This window comes from Cervus canadensis, chromosome 1 (genome assembly GCF_019320065.1).
Source record: "Cervus canadensis isolate Bull #8, Minnesota chromosome 1, ASM1932006v1, whole genome shotgun sequence".
Lineage (NCBI taxonomy): Eukaryota > Metazoa > Chordata > Mammalia > Artiodactyla > Cervidae > Cervus > Cervus canadensis.
In genome coordinates, this window is record NC_057386.1 from 70,600,420 (window position 1) to 70,618,117 (window position 17,698).

Genomic DNA, 17,698 nt, shown 5'->3' on the forward strand with positions numbered 1-17,698 from the left:
GGATAGTCCCAATTTATAAATAGGCAGTGTTCCCAAAATTGGTTTGAAATCTCATTTGCATATCCATATAAAATAATAATTATAGTCAGCATATATAAAGTGTCTGCTATGTATTGGGTGGTTTACTAGAAAATGTGTTTTTCTAGTCTCCCAGAAAATATTATAAAGTATGTTAATTACTCCCATTTTACAGATAAGGAAACTGAAGCTGAAAGAGGTCAAATAACTTGCTGATGGTCATGCAGCTTACAAATAGCAGAGTTGGGATTTTAACCCAGGTCAACTCCAAGTCTTGCCCTCTTCACACCAAAAAACTTAAAAAGGCTATTGAAGTCATAAATGCAGGCAGGCTTAATGTATGAGATTTGTCTGTATATTTTCCTTTTGTACTCCCTCCAAAGATACCCTATTGGGAATTAAATGTATTTCGGAAAAGAGGAAGGTAAATGAATTTTGGTAAAATAACTCAGAACTAGATCTCCCTGCCCTGTGTGACCATAGGATTATTTCTACACAAGACCAGGTCTAATTTATTTTTATACTTTCTATACTGACTTAGACATAATCGGGGTTCAATAAACATATAATGAAGGGAACTGAAATCCTGATGACCAACATGATAAGATCAGAAATACATTTTCCTAATAGACTGCACTGAAAATGTTTGAGGAAGACAGGATTACAAAGGTAGACAGCATTGTCATACACGTGCAAGGCTGAATCTGCTGGTTTTACACCAAGTAGAGTATTTCCAGCTACTTCTTAAAATTACCAACAATCTTAGATCTTTCTGCTGAAATGTAGGATGCCATTGCCTAAAGTCCAGGGAATCCCCTGGCTGACCAGTGGTTACGACTACACATTCTCACTGCCAAGGGCCCAGGTTCAATCCCTGGTGACAGAACCAGGGTCCCATAAGCTAAGTGACGTGGCCCAAAATAAATAAATAAATAAATGAAGTCCAAACTGTTAATCATACCTTGGCTCACCAAGGTTCTGGGCAGAAGGAAGAGCATGTCCAAAGACTCCCAGGGTGAGAAGGATCTGTTCTGTGAACAGAGGAGGTCAGTGTGGCCTCTCAAATTTACTAATAATCAAAGAAAAGTGAGTCAAAATTTTAAAAGATTGATAAACCCTTTTGGATGAAATGTTTGGAAAGTGGGAAAACATACAATGTTGGCAGGAGTGTAATAATTTTTCTGAAGGCAAGTTGGCAGCATGTATCAATTTTTGAAATGTGTGTAGTTTTTTTTTTTTTTTTGAAATGTGTGTAGTTTTGACTATGAAGTGCCCTGGTTCAGATTTTAATCAAAGACAAGAACCTCTCAAATGCACAAAGACCCAGGTACTCAAAACCACTCACTCTAATGTTATTTTTATTAGCAAATCTTTGGAAACTATTTAAACATTCATCAGTAGGGAATCAGTGGATTAAATTACGAAACTAAGTGGGCTTTAGAAATGAATCTGTAGAACTATATTTATCATTGAACAAAAAGAAAAAATTTTAACACCACATTTTAAAAATTTAATTTTATTTTGGAGTATAGCTGATTGGGGAGTCCCTGGTGGCTCAAATGGTACAAAATCTGCCTGCAGTGCAGGAGACCTGGGTTTGATCCCTGGGTCGGGAAGATTCCCTGGAGAAGGGCATGCCTCCCCACTCCAGTATCTGGCCTGGAGAGTTCCATAGTCAGGGAAGAGCAGGCTGCAGTCCATTGGGTTGCAAAGGGTTGGACACGGCTGAGCGACTAACACCTGCGCCTTCACCACTGCTGATTAACAGCGCCGTGATAGGTCCAGGTACGCAGCCATACGCTTCCATGGATCCACCCATTCTCCCCCACGCTCCCTCCCATCCAGGGGCCACATGACATTGAGCAGGGGACCCCGTGCTGTCCTGTAGGTCCTTGCTGGTCACTCATCTTACATAGAGCAGTCAACACTACATTTATAAGGTAATCCCATTTTGTAAAGAATGTGGTGTGAATTTCCAGTCAAGAGAACACTGAAACTTCAGGATGATCTGAAACAATGAGGAAGTTGACAATTCAGGGAGGAAGAAATTGGATCCAGAGAGATACACAGGAAACATGTAAACTGAAAATTTTAATGATAAATTTGTATTCATAAGTCAAAATGAAATTCCAAATAACAGTAACAGGAAAGATGAGAGAAGGTTTTCAGTGTGTGGTTAGAGCTGGCCAAGATCTTTATCCAGAGGAGTAAGGAGGCAGCAGGAAGCTTGAGATGACTGGAGAAGCTTACTGCTGTTTTTTAAAAATTTTTTGATGAAATAATGGTGTAATAGTTTTAATTAGATACAACAAAGCCTGGTATGTACTGAAAAAATTGATCAGTTCCACAGTACGGTATTTTGTATTATCGTTGTTTAGTTGCCAAGTCACATCCAACTCTTTTGTAACCCCGTGTACTATAGCCTGCCAGGCTCCCCGTCCATGGAATTTCCCAGGCAAGAATGCTGGAGTGGGTTGCCGTTTCCTTCTTCAGAAACTTATTGCTGAGTAAGCATATTAAAACTTTAAATGTAAGTACCACCATATATAGCTACTTATAAGTCTAGGAAACATAATTTTGAGTTAACAAAGGACAGAATAATATAGAGAAAATAGTACCATTTATCTAAAGCTTAAAAATTTATAAGACCATACCCTATTCCTTAGAAGTTCAAAAATTTCTAGTAAAAAAATATGAAAACATGAATAAAAATAATACATACTAACCTCAGATAATGTAACTTCTGAAAATAAAGGGAAGAGAAAGGAGCCTGGGATCATGGAAGGGTACAAAGTTCACTATAGCACATTTAATTTTTTACAGTAAAACTATGTATGTAAAGCAAATAGAGTGAAATGCTAACATTGATTAAATCCTGAGGTGGGTGTGTGAATTTTGCCCTTGTGATTCGTGGCCTCCAGTTTGAGCAAAGGGGTGGCCCTGAGTTGAATGAATGTCATCACAACCATGGATATCCTCAAACTTCTGGATGTGTAGTGAAATGAGACAGAAATGTGATTTAGGGTCTCACCAGGTGCTTATCTTGGTGGGGCTAGTGTACTTCAAGTACTAATCTTGACTCTGTACATCAAGAAACATGATTTTCCTCAGTTTACTCTGAGATCAGAGCTTCTCAAGTGGTGCTAGTGGTAAAGAAACCACCTGCCAATGCAGGGGATGCTAGAGACCTGGGTTCGATCCCTGGGTCGGAAATATCTCCTGGAGGAGGGCACGGCAACCCACTCCAGTATTCTTACCTGAAAAATTGCATGAACAGAGGAGCCTGGCAGGCTATACAGTCCATGGGGTTGCAAAGAGCCCGACATGACTGAAGCAACTTAGCATGCACTCACCCTAAGGTGAGGATCAGGGTTAAAACTCCTGAGTCACACCAACCCAGAAGAGAAGAAGAAAGCATTCATTAAAGAAACATACAACCTTTCCACTCAGACAGCCAGCTCTGCTTTCATAGGTTACACCCCTGGGAAACCAGATTATAATCGAAGGGTTATTTAGTCACTGTGAAACTTTTGTTCTTTGCCCAGGCAGCAGGACTTGTAGGATTTTAGTTCCGTCGACCAGGAGTGGAAGCCATGGCCCCCTGAAGGAGAAGCACAGGCTTCTAACCACTGGACCACCAGGGAATTCTTGAGCCAGGGATATTCTTAATAGTCAGTGTTATTGCATTGTGTTAGGTTAATGTATCCATTTCAAATAGAATTAATTAAATTCAGTGATTGCTGAGCACCCTCCAAAACCCCACAAGGAAGACCCAGCGATCATGATGGACTGTTTGTGCAGCCTCTTCCCTGAGAGCCCTGGAGATTTGATGACAGATACTTCATCTCTGCCTCTCCACTCTCCAACCTTCCTGGTGCCACACCTCTGGTGGTCCTTTCCTTGGACCAGCCAGAGTGCAGGATGTTAGTTCAAAACTTTCTTGATGCTATTGCTTTCCATGTAACATGTGTTCCCATCACCCAAACAGAACCTATGCCCCCAGTTCTTTTTCCACACTTCACAGGCACTTAGATTACTAGCACAGTGGTAATTTTATTCATTAGTTGATGCTTACTAGATTTATGCCTTTAAATAAAACAATTATTCTTTTTAAACATCAACTTTTTAATATACATAATACATGCACATTGTATGAAATGCAACAAAACAAAAGGATGCACAGTGAAACCTCCACTTCCTTTCCTCCTTTGTCACCTATTTATTAATTTATTTTTCATCTTCTTCCAGTAGTCTTCCTGCTGCCAAAAGCTGAGGAATTGCTTAGAAAACACATTCCAGGTTAGGTTCTTCTCATACGTGTTCTCCCAGCAATTCATTCTTGCTCACTTGTTTGTCTCTGTTTAAAGATTATCAGCTTCTTAATGGATGGGATATTCTTTACCTTGTTTAATTCCCAGCACCTAGCACAATAAATATACCTTAGTACATGGTACAATAAATATTTGTTGAATGAGTATATATTGTCAGTAACTGACATTTACTAAATGGCTAGGATAAATTGGAATAAGATATTGTACTAAGATCATTATTCATGGCAGAAGACAGATACACCTTACCCATATTCCCCATGCCTTTGCTATTTGGGTACATACAGGGCCAACTTTCAAATGTGTGTTTTTGCCTGAGGGCTTTTTCTGATCATTCAAGCCCAAGATGTAAGGGATTAATGATCCCCTCCCACTACCACCAGTGCATGGGTGCTAAGTTGCTTTAGTCGTCTCCAACTCTTTGTGACCCCATGGACTGTAGCCCAGCAGGCCCTTCCGTCCATGGGATTCTCCAGACAGGAATCCTGGAGTGGGTTGCCATTTCCTTCTCCAGGGGATCTTCCTGACCCAGGGAGTGTGCCCTGTCTCTTTATGTGTCCTGCGTTGGCAGGCAGGTTCTTTACCACTAGTGCCACCTGAGAACCCCGACTCCCACTAGTAGCACTCAACCAATGACTGACGGGAGGTGGAGTGAAATACCCAATTCCTTTGCCCTTGGATGGGATAACTCTGAGGTATGTGTCCTACATTTACTTCCAGGATTTCAAAGCAAGGTTAAGCCCCAGTGACCTATAATGATAACCTGTATGAAAATGTACCAAGCTGATACTGGTGATGTTGAAATTAGCGTTGTTGTCTCTAATTGGTCCAACTTGTATCATGTGCCTGATATTAGTTTCTGAACTAATCACCATCCCTGGTCTGGTTGATCAGACTTGGGTCACATGTCCACCCTTAGAATAAATTTCACCAGAATCACAAAAGATTGAGGATGAGAAAGAGAAAGAAATCAGAGGCCGTTTCCAGAAAGTATTGTGATTAGATGTGGAACAGTCAAAGAGCAACTGTGTTCCATTATAGACAGAGGACTGAGATTCACTGAAAAAGAAAAAAAGATTTTTTTTCATTAAGATTTATAGCTAGTCTGAATTATTTATCAGGCCTTCTAAGGAAAATAATATTTCTCTATTTTAAACTTTCCCATAGAGCATAAAATGAAAGATTTCTTTTTTAAATAAGATAGATACTTTTCTTTGGTGTGAGTGTGATAATATTCACCCTCAGTGAGGCCATAGGCCAAGCAGTTGGCTTTTACAAACATATTGAAGTATTATTCACCTCTGCAAATATACCTGAGTGGACAGAATTTTTCGAGACAATATTTAAAGGAGTTTTCATAAAGAGAGAAATATTTTGAGCATCTGAATGCAGAAAGTTTGAGGTGTCAGCAATCCAACATACTTGAAGTTTCTCACATTAGAAGGCCTTAAGATGAGATTTCCTCCCTAAAGTGTCTTGTTTTTGCTGTTAGTAAATTCTTCAATTCTAAAGGATTAAGTTTCTCACTGAACATTCTGATTCTTTTATTCTACCTCCCACTGTCGTAGAAATACTAAATTTCTCATCAATTCAGTATGTTCAAGCACAGGAATAATTATGCTACCCATCTTCAGTGTACAACCTAAATAGTTAAGGAATCACTGTCCTGTGGAATGGATGTGGAACTCAATCTTATCTAGAGGCTGTGCATGCTCAGTCATGTCTGACTCTTTGAGACCCCATGGATTGTAGACTGCCAGGCTCCTCTGTCCATGGAGTTCTCTAGGCAAGAATGCTCGCGTGGGTTGCCATTTTCCTACTCCAGGGGATTGAACCTGACTCTCCTGCGTCTCCTGTACTGGCAGGCAGATTCTTTACCACTAGCGCCACCTGGGAAACAATACATGTATGCAATTGTACATTTTCCATGTACAGAAATCCTGCCCTTTCTTTCCAGTGCTGGCTTGGATATTTGCGGCCCCAGGGTGACTGACTGAAGCACAGTTCAGGTCTGCTTGACTTTTAGTTACAGCAATATAAAGGCAAGTTTCTTTTCAATAGAAAGAAAAGACTTCACGGGGACAGTAATTGCTGGAATGAATTTTCAGCTTGACATCTGTTCCAGACTCACCTGCAGCTGTTGCTTACCTACTTAGAGGCAGCTGGTGACGGGACAAAGCCCAAGATGTGTGAGAGAAGGAGCTGGGAAAACTAAACCTTTCTATGTTGCCGCCCCCTGAGCCCCAGGCTGAGTTACACGGGGATCACACAATCATTCTTTCTACAGAGTGTCCTCAATTTGGGCTGCACATTGGAATCACCTGGAAGCTTTAAAAATTCTGACGTCCAATCTACACCCTAGACCTCTAAGAGTGCGATCCAAGCATTAATAGTTTGTAAAGCGCCCAGGGTGGTTACAATGTATAGTTAAGCGCTGAGAACCATTGCCTAGCACCCTAGGATTGTTGCTCCATTCCCGGTGGAAGTTAGAAAGAATGGAGAATGAAGGTAAAAAGAATAGAGGAATCTGGGGAAAGACAAGGGGCCAGGGGGTAAAGAAAGGCTGCATTTGTAAAGATCTGACCATCAAGGAACTTCCCTGGTGGTCCAGTGGCTAAGACTCCACACTCCCAGTGCAGGCGGCCCTGGGTTTGATCCCTGGATGGGGAACTAGATCTCACATGTTGCAACTGAAAATCCCACATGCCACAACTAAGAGCTGGTGCAACCAGATACATAAATGAATTTTTTAAAAAAATACTTTAACAAAAAGACTTGATTGTCATGGAGAAGATACATACTTTTGGAAAAACATTGGAGTTAAGATTTGGGAAAAATAGAGGGAAAAAGTCTCACAATTAGAAAAAACCAAGATATGTTTCAAGCTTGGAAAGAAGCAGCCCATGGGAAGCATGACTCCAGGCTCTATTCTAATACTGACAGTGAGGGGTACTCAGTCAGCATCTTCCTTTGGAAAGGTCTTTATATTACTAACTCAGCACCTGCCTTCTTTCTAAATTATATCCATGTTCCCAGTTCTGCTCTTTAAATGACTCAGGATAAATCCAATTCTCTTCTATCCAGCAGCTCTTTGTACACAAGGTAACTCTCTCCTATCCCTACACACATACCCCCTGCACGCTAATTAGTGCTAATATTAAAACATCAACTCAGATATTTAAAAAGCCCTTCATATTCATTGTTATTTGGTCCTCACCATGCCCTACAAAGTAAGCATTACTTTATTTTTCCAATTTACACATCATAAACGCAAAGTTCAGAGAGCATAGTGCTTGGCCAAAATCACATAAACAAATGCCAGAGTCACAACTTGAACCCAGACCTTCTGACCCTAGATGTGTGTCTTTTCCACCATATTTGTTATAGATTCTAGTCTTTGGTTAACGCATCTAGGATGCCATCAGGGGTTCTCTTTTTCCCCTCAGTTTTTTTTATATAAGTTTTATTGAGATATAATTTGTATACTGTGAACCTCACCTTTTTAAAATATACAATTCCGTGGTTTTAGTATATTCACAGAGTTGTGCAACTATAGCAAAAATCTAATTTTAGAACATTTTCATCACTCCCCCAAAGAAACTACATGTCCCTTAAAAGTTACTCTCTATTACCTCTTCCCTCCAGCTCCTAGAAAGAATGTGGTTTATCCATATAATGGAAGATTATTCAGCTATAAAAATGGATGAAGTATTGACACATACTATAACATGAATGAACTTTGAAACATCATAGGGGGTAAAACAAGCCAGATACAAAAGATCACAAAACTGTATGATCCCATTGATATGGAATGCCCAGAATAGGCAAATCCATAGAACCATTAGCATGTTTTTAATTGTGAGAAAAAACACGTAACATAAAATTTACCATTATAACCAGTTTTAAGTGTATAGTTCAGTGTTATTAATTTCATTCACATTACTGTTCAATCATCACCATTATCCATCTCCAGAACTTTTTCATCATCCCCAAGTAAAACACTTTACTCCTTAAATCATGACTTCCCAGTCTCCCTCCCCCAGTCCCTGGCAACCACCCTTCCGCTTTGAGTCTATGAATTCGGCTCCTCTAAGCCTCTCAGGTAAGTGGAGTTGTACAGTGTTTGTTCTTAGGTGTCTGGCTTACTTCGTTTGGCATAACGTTAAGATACTACCATGTTGTAGCATGTGTCAGAATTTCCTTCCTTTTTTAAAAGCTATGTAATATTCCGTTGTATGTATATACCACACTTTATTTACCCGTTAATCTATCAGTGGACATTTGCATTGCTTCCACCTTAGGCTATGGTGAATAATGCTGTCATGAACATAAGTATGCTGCTGCTGCTGCTAGGTCGCTTCAGTCGTGTCTGACTCTGTGCGACCCCATAGGCGGCAGCCCACCAGGCTCCCCCGTCCCTGAGATTCTCCAGGCAAGAACACTGGAGTGGGTTGCCATTTCCTTCTCCAATGCATGAAAGTGAAAAATGAAAGTGAAGTCGCTCAGTCGTGTCCGACTCTGTGCGACCCCATGGACTGCAGCCCACCAGGCTCCTCCGTCCATGGGATTTTCCAGGCAAGAGTACTGGAGTGGGGTGCCATTGCCTTCCCCGGAACTTGAGTATACAGAGCGTGAAACTATCTCTGAGATCCTGCTTTCAGTTCTTTCAGGTGTATATCCAGAAAGGAATTGCTGGCACACATGGCAATCTGTGATTACCTGCAGATGCAATCACTGTGGATGGTGATGGCAGCCATAAAATTAAAAGACACTTGCTCCTTGGGAGAGAAGTTATGACCAACCTAGACAGCATATTAAAAAGCAGAGACGTTACTTTGCCAACAAAGGTCCATCTAGTCAAGGCTATGGTTTTTCCAGTGGTCATATATGGATGTGAGAGTTGGACTATAAAGAAAGCTGAGCGCTGGAGAATTGATGCTTTTGACCTGTGGTGTTGGAGAAGACTCTTGAGAGTCCGTTGGACTGCAAGGAGATCCAACCAGTCTATCATAAATGCAGTCAGTCCTGAATATCCATTGGAATGACTGATGCTGAAGTTGAAACTCCAATACTTTGGCCACCTGATGCAGAGAGCTGACTGATTTGAAAAGACCCTAATGCTGGGAAAGATTGAAGGCAGGAGGAGAAGAGGACGACAGAGGATGAGAAGGTTGGATGGCATCACCAACTCGATGGATATGGGTTTGGGTGAACTCCGAGAGTTGGTGATGGACAGGGAGGCCTGGCATGCTGCAGTTCATGGGGTTGCAAAGAGTCGGACACGACTGAGAGACTGAATTGATCTGATGGTAATCTGTTTTTAGTTTTTTTAAGGAACAGCAGCACTATTCCCAATAGTATTTGTAAGGAGTCACAGGAGCTTACAGTAAATGAATGCTTCCATTCTATCCATCATTTGTGTGGAGGCAGAACAAACCTGTCTGACAACAGTGTAATTCCATGTCCCCAAACAGTGAGTAAGAAGCAAGCAATCTATTCCTCATCACTTGCACTGTTTTTCACAAACTATCAAGCTAATCAGATGTCTCATTTTTCAAACTTCAGTGAATAAAGCTGATATCATCCTCAATGTATTATCAGCTAACTTAAGGAGAAAATTAAAGTATTTCTTCATTTTTAATCATCCCGAGAGTCAAAGTTTTCCCCTTGCTTGAGCAGAGCCTGCCTGTGAATGTTCAGAGGAAAAGCCTGTTTGTGAGTGGGTGGTGTCTACGTGTGGCCCAAAGAGTCTGTTCTACACTGAATTTTAGTCAGAGAGGATTCAATTTGCATCCCCTAATGGTTTAGTTACACTCATGCCTCAAGGCATAGGAATAGACTGGATGTTGTATCACTTTATTTCTCTAAGCTGTTTCTGATTTGGAAAGAAGGAAAAGATGTCCTATCCCTTTCCCCTCACCCTCTAGTGTTTTCTTTTTTTTTTTTTTTCCCATCCCAAATGTCTTTCTCCCCAAAAAAGAAAATATTCAGTCTTAAATTCCTCAATTTATTACTAACATTTTCTTTGCAGAAGTAATGGAAAGAAAACCACCAGATGGTCTGACTGGTATCAGTGCCCTGTGGGGAGAACAGTCAGCAACACAGATAATCTTCCTGTGTTGGGAAACCCTTCTAGCCCCCCTAAAATTGGCTCCAACTTAATAAGCCAGTGCACGTCTTCCATGAAAAAGTCATCTCCTACTCAATGAAACTCATATTAAGCCATCTCAGAATGATTCAGCTCTCAAATTCTATGCCAACAAAACCAAGACTCTTAAGTGGGTTTTTTTGGTTTTGTTTGTTTTGAGCCCCACAGTGTGGCATGTGGGATCTTAGTTCCCCAACCAGGGATGGAAGCCGTGCCCACTGCAGTGGAAGCTCAGAGCCTTAAATCCCTGGACCACCAGGTAAGTCCCCAGTAACTTTTTTAATTAACTAGTTTGCCTTGATTATGTGGTTTGTGCAACACTCATCTTCTTGTTGAAGAGAAATCCATCGATCCCTCCCTCCTGGTTGTGTAGAGTGACATGTGGGCTCCCAGGAGTGAACTCCAGGGGAAACAGGTTACATTTGTTAATCTTTTAGATGGAGAAAACAACTTTGCCCATGCTGATGGAAGGCCATCAAGAACTTCCCTCCATCTGCTACGAAGGTCCCACTGCATCAGCCGACTGTGTCAAAGTCCCCAGGATCCCTGGTGCCACTGCATTTGTGTCAGCCTCAAAGTCACCATCAGAATGACTGAACTCTGAGTCTTCAGAGCTCTACCTGCTGTGGGCAGGAGCCCTGACTTCACTTTCAATGAACTCACAGCCTCTGCACCTTTATCTGCCCCAGAATCTCCTAGGAAAAATCTCATATTCTCCATCACTATTCACTTCAGCAACTTTGAGAAAGTCAAGACTCCCAGAACACGCTACTTTACTCTAGCACTGACTCCCTCTGTGAATCCTATAATAACCTGACCCAATCTTTCTTTCCTCTGCAATCATAGTCTCTTTTGCTGTAACCTCCAGAACTGGATCAGTGGTAAAGAATCTGCCTGCCAATGCAGGAGACGCAAGAGATGCAGGTTTGATTCCTGAGTTGGAAAGATCCCATAGAGTAGGAAATGGCACCCCACCCCAGAACTCTTGCCTGGAAAATTCCATGGGCAGAGGAGCCTGGCAGGCTACAGTCCATGGATTGCAAAGAGCGATTGAGCACACCAGAATTCAAGTCTGTATCAACAAGTCTCCTAGAGACGTCCCTTGCAGTCCAGTGGTTATGACTCTGAGCTCTCACTGCCAAGGGCCCGGTTCAATCCCTGGGCAGGGATCTAAGATCCCATGAGCTGTGCAGTGCCACCAAAAAAAAATAAAACAGAACAAAGTCTTCTATATCCTCAATCTTGTCTTGCTGCAACTCTAACCCAGCACTCCCCTGAAAACACTACATCTGCTAAAGTCGCCTCAGGCAGTGACTGCTTTTGTTTCCTATCCCTAAGCCCAGAAGTGGTACTGTCCTTTGTGTCCTTCATGGCCACTTCCATACCGTGCCTTCTCCTCTTTCTTAAACCGCCTAACTCCTTGGAAGCTCATGCCTGCATGTGTGCTAAGTCACTTCAATCGTGTCCGACTCTTTGTGACTCCTATGGACTGTAGCCTCCAGGCTCCTCTGTCCATGGGATTCTCCAGGCAAGAGTACTAGAGTGGGTTGCCATGTCCTCCTCCAGGGGATCTTTCCAAACCAGGGATCGAACCCACATCTCCCACGGCTCCTTCATTGCAGGCAGATTCTTACCAGCTGAGTCACGGGGGAAGCCCTGGAAGCTCATACTTTTGCCACTTCCTCCATGATGCCCCCAACTTGTCATTACCTACAGCTCTCCAGGTCACTCCCCATGAGTTCTTAAAGATTTTAGCTCTTGCCTCACTGCCCACCTCTTCAGTCATTTCACTATCACTGAGATGATCCTTCCATTATTGTGAGTTCTTGGGTCCTTGACTACCTCCCTCCAAGGAGCTTGTCCTTCACACTGTTCAGCCACCTACCTCCAAAGTTATCTAGACTACATCACTGCCTTTCCCATAACTCATTTTCAAGCGCTTTTCACTCCAATGCCACTTCATTTTCTCTAATATCCAGATACAGGTGGTTTTTCAACCCCTCCAGAACCTCCACACCCTCACTCTCCTCATACCCTTTTTTTTTTTTTTTTTGCCACACCAAATGGCTCATGGGATATTAGTTCTTTGACCAAGGATTGAACACGAGCCCTCAGCAGTGAAAGCATGGAGGTAGTATCCAGGTAGACCACCAGGGTACTTCCCTTCTGACATAGTTTTGGCTCTGTTATTCTTCATTAAACTTATTCCTTGGGCATATGTTCAAATCTCTTGCTTTTCTTTCTTTAAGCAGTGGTTATGTGGGAAAGTGCCCACTTGGCTAAATCCAACCCCTCCCTCCCTTGCTGGTCTCACTGCAAACTCATCACTGCCCTTTCAGTGTCCAGTAGGTACTGCTCCTGCCTCCCCTCCCCAGTCCAGTCACCCTAAGCCCCCCCAGATTATCACTTCTCACTCACTCAATCCTCTTTCCTTCTCCTGCTGTTTCCCAGCTTGCAACTGATGACCTTGATTCTTACTTCATTGAGGAAATAGAAACAATCAGAAAACAATTATTATTGGCTGCTACAACCAAATTTACAAAACCAGCTGTATTGGTGCCACCTCTTTTGTTGGGCAATCCCCAACTCCTTCTGACATACGACGCTCTCACTCGTCTAGAGGTCTCTTCTGCATCATTGACTTCCTCCTTACTTCACTCTTCCCTTGGGCCTATAAACAAGCAATAATATTGCCCAACTTAAATTTAAGAAAGAAATCTCTTGATCCCATGTCTCCATTTAGCTATAGACTCCTTCTTGTCTCCTTTCTGCAGCACAATTCTTAGGCTAATTAGTTTATTCTCACAGCTCCATTTCCTCCAAGAATGGGTTCTTTTTCTGAGCCCACTCTTATCAGACTGCAGGCCATTCTCAGCACAGTGGCCAGAGTTAGCTTGAAAACACTGGAGGCGAGTGATGCTGTTTACCTGCTCCAAACTTCCCATTATTTAAAGCCCAAGACAACTTGCTCACTATCACCTGCAAGGTGGCCCCTTTCTCTCTTCATCACCTACCTTCTCCCCTGCCCTCTCTGCAGCAGCTGCACAGGCCTCCTTATGGGTCCTAGAAGATGCCATTTATGCTCTCAAGTTTGTTTTTTTTTTTTAATATGCTTTATCATTCTGCTAGCTCTCTCACATCTTTCAAAAAATGAACTTCTCTTTAACGCATTCCCTGGCCACCCTATTTAAAATTTCAATTTCCTCAATCCTTGATATTTTGTACCTCTTTTCCTTTTTAATTTATTTTTTCTCTTTCACACTTAATGTTATCATCTATGCTAAATATTTTACTTATTTGTCCTGTTTAGTCAGTACCCTCTTCTTGAGGGTAATTTTTTAGTTGTGTTTACTATTATCCCTAGCACCTAGGACAATGTCTGGCACATAGTAGGTGTTGGCTGAATTTTGACTAAATAATGCTTTGAGATGTTGATATGGATCATTCTTGTAATAGAATATCAAATGATGATAATAAAATTGGTGAGAATATGATATAAAGTGATGGTGAGAGAAAGACTGCTTTTACGGAATTCAGTGTTAGGGTGAATTATAACCTTTGTTTTTGTGGGAGGAGACAGTAATAAATAAACAAATAAATAAAGGAGAGCACATAGGCATCAAATGATAAATGCTGTGAAAAAGAAAATAGTGGGTGGAATTCTCTGGTGGTCCAGTGGTTAGGACTCTGCACTCTCAGTGCTGAGGACCCAAGTTTGATCCCCGGTCAAGGAACTAAGATCCCACAAGCTGGGTGACTTGGCCAAAAACAAACAAACAAAAAGAAAATGGTACATAAAGGGAAAGAGAGTATGGTGTGGATGTATTTTATTTATTTATTATTTTATTGAGGTATAATTGCCATGTAACATCCTATTACTTTCAGGTGTACAACGTAATGATTCGCTGTTTGTATGCATGACAAAGTGATCTACACAGTAAGTCTAGTGACCATCAGTCACCATACAAAGTTAACCATGTTTTTTTTCCCGGTGCTGAGAATCTCTATGATTTACTCTCTTGGCAGCTCTAGTCACCACGCTGGACATTATGGATGTGTTATTTTAGACTGGTGACCATGGAAAGCCTCTTAGAGGAGGTGATGTTTGCACAGAGACCTAATGGAAGTGAGGAAGGAAGCCAAGCGGATGTTTCAGTGAATGTTCCGCACAGAAGAGATCACAAGTACACACGCCCTGAAGCAAACGTACACCCAGCAGGGAGGTCTGGGGTGACCACAGTGAGTCTAAGGAGGATGGAGCAGAGTGAGCCTGATACAGAGGCAGGGGTCTTGATGGAAAAGCAAGGGACACTCTGGGCCCAGCTCATTTGAGTTCTTGTAGGCTGGGGTATTAAAAAGCAAAGACATCACTTTGCCAACAAATGTCTGTCTAGTCAAAGCTATGGTTTTTCAGTAGTCATGTACGGACGTGAGAGTTGGACCATTAAGAAGGCTGAGCACCAAAAAATTGATGCTTTGGAGCTGTGGCACTGGAGAAGACTCTTGAGAGTCCCTTGGACAGCAAGGAGATCAAATCAGTAAATCCTAAAGGAAATCAGTCCTGAATATTCATTGTAAGGACTTGTACTGAAGCTAAAGCTGCAATACTTTGGCCACCTGATGCAAAGAGCCACCTCATTGGAAAAGACCCTGATGCTGGGGAAGATTGAGGGCAAGAGGAGAAGAGGGAAACAGAGGACAAGATGGTTGGATGGCATCACTGACTCAATGGACATGAATTTGAGCCAAGCTCTGGGAGATGGTGGAAGCCTGGCATGCTGCAATCCAAGGGTCATGATTTAGTGACTGAACAGCAATAGCAAAGGCTGGGGTAAAGCTTTTGCACTATTACTTGGAGTGAGCTGGGAAGTCATTGGAGAGTTTTGAGTAGAAGAGAGTCATGATCTGACTTGCATGTTATAGAAGACTCACCCAGGCTCCTGGGTGGAGAGTAGGATGTAGGGAGTTAAGGGCAACAACAATGAGGAAGCCAATGACCATCATCAAGAAGGAGTTGATGGTATTAATAGAAATACTAAAGACTGGCAAAGTTTGGAAATGAATTGAATGTAGAGAAAACAGCATTTGAGATTAGATGTGGGATATGATAGAAAAGATTTAAGACAACTCCAATATTTTGGACTGAATAGCTAGGAGACTGGAGTTGCCACATCATAAGAAGGGGCAGATTTTGAGGGGTGGGGTGATAGCTTAAATCAAAAAAATTTTTTCATACTAAGTTTGAGATTCTCAAATTCTCAAGACAAGAATTTCAGTATGTAGTTTGTTATATGGATTTGAAGTTCAGGGAATAGATAGAGGCTGAAGACACAATTTTGAGAAGCCTCAATAGATAGTATTTCAAGTCCTGGGGTTGGATGGCTTTACATTCCAGACAGTGAGTAGAACAGAGACACTATCTGAAGAGAGCTCAAAGATGGGAAGGAATCAGCAAAAGAGCCTGGAAATTAGAAAGAGAATCTGGAAAGGATGGAGTCCTTAGGCTAAGTACAGAAAGTGTTTCAAGAAGGAGCAATTATCTCTGTCTGACAGGTAAGAGGACTGAGAAACATGGAGACCTTTAGTGATCTTGACAAGAGCAGCTTCACAAAATGGGAAGCCCATTGCAAAATTCTGAACAGATAAATGACATCATTGCCTTCAGTTTTTCAAGCTAACTCTAACCACTGTGCTGAGAATAGCCTGCAGAGGTTAAGAGAAGAGAGAATAAGGCTTTTCATAATCCAGATGAGAGATGAGTGTTTTGGGGGAGAGATATGGTAAAGCTGGTACTGAAAAGTGGTCTTATGCTAGATGTTCTTTAAAGGTAGAGCTGTCAATTTTTGCAGATGGACTGGAGCGGACTGTTAGGAAAATAAAGGAGTCAAGGATGACACCCAAGCAATTGGCTTGAGCAACTGTGGAACAGAATTGCCTTAAACTAAGGTGATGAAGGCTTCATGAGGTGACAGGAACTCAGTTTTCAATGTGTTTATCCTGAAATGCCTATCAAGCATGTACCAATTAAAATGTCAAGTTTCTTGTTCAGTTGCTGAGTCATATCCAACTCTTTGCAATCCCATGGGCTGCAGCATGCAAGGCTTCCCAGTCCACTACCATCTCTTGGAGCTTGCTCAAACTTTTGTCCACTGAGTCAGTGATGCCATCCAACCATCTTGTCCTCTGTCACTCCTGCCTTCAATCTTGCCCAGCATTAGGGTCTTTTCCAATGAGTTGCCTCTTACATCAGGTGGCCAAAGTATTGGAATTCCAGCTTCAGCACCAGTCTTTCCAATGAATATTCAGGACTGATCTGCTTTAGGATGGACTGGTTTGATCTCCTTGCAGTCCAAGGCACTCTCAAGAGTCTTCTCCAACACCACAGTTCAAAAGCATCAAATTCTTTGGCACTCAGCCTTCTTATGGACCAACTCTCACACCCATACATGACTACTGGGAAAAACATAACTTTGACTAGATTGACCTTGGTTGACAAAGTAATGTCTCTGCCTTTTAATACACTGTCTAGGTTGGTCATACCTTTTCTTCCAAGGAACAAGTGTCTTTTAATTTCATGGCTGCAGTCACCATCCACAGTGATTTTGGAGCCCAAGAAAATAAAATCTCTCACTGTTTCCATTGTTTCCCCATCTATTTTCCATGAAGTGATGGGACCGTATGCCATATCTTAGTTGTTTGAACGTTGAGTTTTAAGCCAGTTTTTTCACTCTCCTCTTTCACCCTCATCAAGAGGCTCTTTAGTTCTTCTTCATGTTCTGCCATTAGGGTGGTGTCATCTGCGTATCTGAGGTTATTGATATTTCTCTTGGCAATCTTACTTCCAACTTGAACTTCATCCAGGCTGGCATTTCACATGATATACTCTGCATTGAAGTTAAATAAGCAAGGTGAAAATATGCAGCCTTGACGTACTCCTTTCCCAATTTGGAACCATTCTCTTGTTCCATGTCTGGTTCTAACTGTTGCTTCTTGACCTGCATACAGGTTTCTCAGGAAGCAGGTAAGGTGGTCTGGTATTCTCATCTCTCCAAAAATTTTCCACAGTTTTTTATGATGTGATTCTGGATAAGGGAGTTTTGAATATTAAGTCTAGATTAGTAGGTTTTTTAAAATGATTGTAAGTAAAAGGAGAATGTTGGAAGTAACCTGTATTAGTCATGATAATCTAGGGATTTTGAGCAGG

At 41.7% G+C, this 17,698-nt stretch overlaps 1 long non-coding RNA gene across 1 annotated transcript in view; it reads right to left on the minus strand.

Annotated features, from left to right (window-relative positions):
- Positions 1-3,300: 3,300 nt before the first annotated feature.
- Positions 3,301-17,698, minus strand: part of LOC122451905 — a 52,133-nt gene continuing 37,735 nt past the window's right edge. Inside the window, exon 3 of the long non-coding RNA XR_006272534.1 lies at positions 3,301-4,439. This is a non-coding gene — a long non-coding RNA (uncharacterized LOC122451905). The remainder of the gene's footprint in view (positions 4,440-17,698) is intronic.